Raw genomic sequence first — 5,000 nt, forward strand, 5'->3', positions numbered from 1 at the left:
AAAGGCTTCGCTACAAACACGATCATCCCATTAACAGTACACTGGATATTACGTAGGCATTGCCTTCGGTCGATGCAATATGGTCCGGATGGGTCAGTTGTACCTGATGGGTATACTATACAACTACTATTCTATTACCACTGCTACTGCTCTACTAAAACTAGTTCTCAACTACTATTATTACACTACTACTAGTAGTAGTACTTGTGCTGTTACTGCCACTGGTACCCTACTACTACTATTACCACCACTACTAAAGTAATGCCATATCAGCATAATTATTTTTTTTTATTATTAACATATTTACTATTACTATTGCTATCATTAGTAACATCATGTTCGATGTTATCGGTATCATTACTAATACTACTGTAGTAGTAGCAGCAGAGGTAGCATAATTAATGTGACAAATGTTATCATTATCGTCATTAGGATCATGATTATCATTATCATTATTACCATCATTATCATTATCATCACTGTTATCACATAATCATTTTTGCCATTATCATTATACATATCATTATCATTATCGTTATCTTATATATCTTTATTTATTATTACCGCCACCAAGGATGTTATGTTTTTGGTAGCGTTGGTTAGTTTGATGGTTAATTGGTTAGGATAACTTTTTTATCATCAACATCACTTTCATTTTTATTAGTATTAGTATTTATTATTAATATCATCATCATCAATATTATTATCATTATTTTATTATCATTATTATTGTTATCACCATCATTATCATTATTATTAATAATACTATATCACCTTACTGTCAATATCACTATTATCATTGCACACTGAAAAGTCCACTGGATATCTCCTTAATGCCAAGTGGCAAAGTGTCCTTAATCTCCACGGCCTTTTCTTAGACCCTTGTAGAGTTCAGTAAAATTCTCTTCTTTAACATGTCACTCAGTCGCAGTTTGATCTTGTTTGGTACAGCTCCAACTGAACTAGATGTAACAGGATCCACCATGACTTATGTGTTCCACAATCTCTTTAAATTCTCAGGCGAGACTACGATAAGTATCTGTGTTTCCTTCCCTTTCTGCTTCATTCTTTTGTCATATGCAACCACAAAATCAAACAATATATACATCGAATCAAAAATGGTTAGATAAGTATACCAGGTCTTCTTCTTATCATTTCGACAGTATAGATAGAACAATCCCAAAGAATCTAGTATTTGCCATTGTCTTTCAATCTATTTGGTTCATATTGATGCAATATTTTTTTGTAACTTTGGTGTGCTTTCTACAAGCAAACCAGTGAAATATTAACGCCTCCCCAGTCTTGCCTTTTTTATTAGTCCTTTTGGCCTAACTTTGTACAATCGTTGAAGTGATTTATGCTTTCGTTATCTTCTCCCACTCATCCTGCACTTACTTCTCCTTTGGGAATTGGTGATCTTACATTTGGTCAAAATTGTTCCTACTGCTTGTCTTTTAGTAGCAAATACCTCTGTGTGTGTGTGTGTGTGTGTGTGTGTGTGTGTGTGTGTGTGTGTGTGTGTGTGTGTGTGTGTGTGTGTGTGTGTGTGTGTGTGTGTGTGTGTGTGTATGTTTTCATACGCATATAAACACGCACATACACAAAATAGGCTTGAATATTCTCTGCCATCAGCAAATGACATATTATTTCTTTACTTTAATGTTTTTTTTTTCGAAATCGTCTTTCTACCGCACTATCACACAATTCACAACCATTCTGTAAGTAAACCTTTCTCCAAGCTAAGCCCATGATCGAAAAAGTTTGACATCGCACAGAAAGGACCTTCCCGGCTCAGTCCCTAACCACTGCCTTACGGGGATCATAAATGCCCAATGCATTTATCCTTTCATCGGAATATGAAAACGCCTTGTACCGCAGTTATTCATTCGTGTGGCGCGGTCTGCCTCTGCCCTAATGACCGGCACCGCTTCAGCCGCCCCTTCAAGGAAACAGTGTCCTACTAACGGCGTCATTACGAACAGTTTTTTCCCTTTCATCCAGTAATGAGCAGCCCCTGGGCCAGTCCGTCTGAAACCGTAGTCTTGACGCTGGACTAAGATGACAGTTCAAATAATTGAATTCCTGAATTTTCATATGAAATTGTGTATACTGTCATTCAACTTCAAGTGCATCAGTTTTGAGGTGGTGTGAAATATATAAAAAAGGGGAAAAAAACTGTTTCGCGCCTCCCATCGCCAAAGTCACATCGCGACCGAATCGAAGGTCGCGATCAGGCGGAGGCCCTGACCCGGGCGGGGCTCCACTCCTCCATTCCACCGAGTGTGTGTGTGTGTGTGTGTGTGTGTGTGTGTGTGTGTGTGTGTGTGTGTGTGTGTGTGTGTGTGTGTGTGTGTGTCTGTCTGTGTGTGTGTGTGTGTGTGTGTGTGTGTGTGTGTGTGTGTGTGTGTGTGTGTGTGTGTGTGTGTGTGTGATGTTTATATATTGTATATATGTGTGTGTGTGTGTGTGTGTGTGCATTTATATATATGTATATATATATATATATATATATATATATATATATATATACATATGAACACAATAAGCGTGACGTTTCGAACTCTTCATGATCCATTTCGGTTTTTGTCTGATGAGGAACTCGTGAAGAGATCGAAACGTCACGTTTATTTTCAATTTCTCATTGCGGCTAGTTTCATTTTCATATATACACATATATATGTATTTATATATACACATACATGATATATATATATATATATATATATATATATATATATATATACGTATATAATATATATACATATATAACATATATACATTATACATACATACATACATACATACATACATACATATATATATATATATATATATATATATATATATATATGTATGTATGTATGTATGTATGTATGTATACCCACATTCCTATTCAATTCCTAGATCAGCGAAAGCTCGTTGGAAACGTAAGCGAAGGAAAGGCTTTAGACAAAGGTTGGCAGGACCCCCCCCCCCCCTAATCTCCGATACAGACAATAAAAGATAGCTCTTGGTAGGCTTAACTACGATCATATGGGTTAAGATACACAGTATACGATGTTTTGCCCCACATCACTTTTGCACACCTCAGATAGCCTTTGATGCTATACATCTATTCCGTGGTCAGGCTGAGTAGCAATATCTACAGGACCATGAATCCACTCCGTACGATAACGACGAAGATAACCGGATGTCCGCACAGGATATATTACAGGAAGGCAGGATGGATATCCGGTAAAGTGATAAGGCAATAATAGCTGCCTCCATAATTTCTGCGTGTCGCTGCAAAGCACTATTCCCTGTCCAGAAGTAAGGTATGCCCCGTATATGTGTCGATGGCTACGGAAGAAAGCCTTAATTCTCTGACGTTCAGGTCGCGAGATGGTGGCCAGGGGGTTGTATCAACAATAAAGAATAATAAAAGAAAATTAATATTATACTCAGATTATAATGAAATCTGTATACAAAGATAAAGATTGCACCAAAAACAAACGTATGTGATGGCGGATATAAATGTAAGTTCTCTTGCTAGTATCAAATAAATGTTGAAACAAAGGAAATGGTTAGCAAGGGAAAACCAAAGCGAGTCGCAACATAAATGTCTAAACACTGTCTTGAGTTATATTGGGTCGGATCCAGCCTGTGCCATGGTAATAAAACATCGAATTCATATGTGTGTGGCATCCCTATATTCAAGAAGGGAATAACCATTTGAGGTCACTTTGTTATCCTATCCTACTGCATCTTGGCTTTTGCCTTTAATATGCGTATTTACGGTGACCTTTCCTTCCTTCTCAGCCGTGACCTTCATCATGTCGTATTACATTTTCCTCACACGAATAGACCCTCTTTGGTCCTCTGTTTAAGTCAAACAGATGACTTGATCTTGACATAGTCGTCAGTAAGTTCTCTTGGTCAACATCCCTCGGGTCCCGTGAATCCTTTAAGTACTGGGGGATTCCAGTGTATAATTCCTCACTGCCGCTCTTTGGTTGCTTAGTGTATTCGCCAGCATAAAACATTTTACATTTGGGGAAATTCCTCGGCGCCACGCGACATATTGCCGGCATCGTAATGCTGTCTTGCGCAAAACCGGTTGGCCTTCCTGCGTATCACTGGTTACCATTTGGCTGTCTGCTGGTGTGCTCTCGTCTCTTACCGCGACGATGAACTACTTCTGTTTCTGTTTTATCTTTTTATAGAATAAATAAATAATTTTGTAATAGTGTTTTTTTTTTTATATAAGTCCCCGACTGTTTGTAAGAAGGAAGGCTGAACAAGACAAACACCTTTTAGTTTCAAATCTTGAACAGGGCAAACAAAATACCCTAAAGGACAGATGAAGCAGCTGTGCACGCCTCTCCTTGGGGTTCTAACCACGCCTGCCTCACCGGCTCGCTTGCACAACTGTACCTCACACACATACACATAGTGAGCTATTTAAAATTTTTATTAGCAAATACAATATAACATCTTAAACATACATATGAAACAAAGATCGTAATCAAACTTTACCTACTAGTTTTTTCAGAGTATCATAATTAATACATTTTCTTTTCGGTTGTGTTTTTCATTATGAAATACTCAAATTAGAGGATATATTTGTATATATCTTGACTATCTCTGGCTGATTTATATATGCAGTATCATAGTTCAATATTCTAACAGGATAGATGAAAACCGTTAAGCACTTACCAGTTGCGGTTTCCGCCTTTGTTATGGCACAAAAAATAAACCGCGGGCAGTAATATTCATTTACATGAGTAATTCTCTACACGTACGTGTATCCAAATGCAATTTACTTCGATTTTGATACTCCCTCTCCACGGGACAGTCCCCGTAACCAACATGCGGTTCACATAGTAGGGCTGAAACACTTACCTGCGTCAAGTAGGGCTGCTCCCATTAGATAGGTATAAATTCTTGTCTCTAATATGCAAGATTGCCCGACACCCTGTTACACAAATTCCAGTTAAAGGTATTTTTTCTTCTTTTACGCT

The sequence above is a fragment of the Penaeus vannamei genome, chromosome 1 (assembly GCF_042767895.1).
Source record: "Penaeus vannamei isolate JL-2024 chromosome 1, ASM4276789v1, whole genome shotgun sequence".
Classification (NCBI taxonomy): Eukaryota; Metazoa; Arthropoda; class Malacostraca; order Decapoda; family Penaeidae; genus Penaeus; species Penaeus vannamei.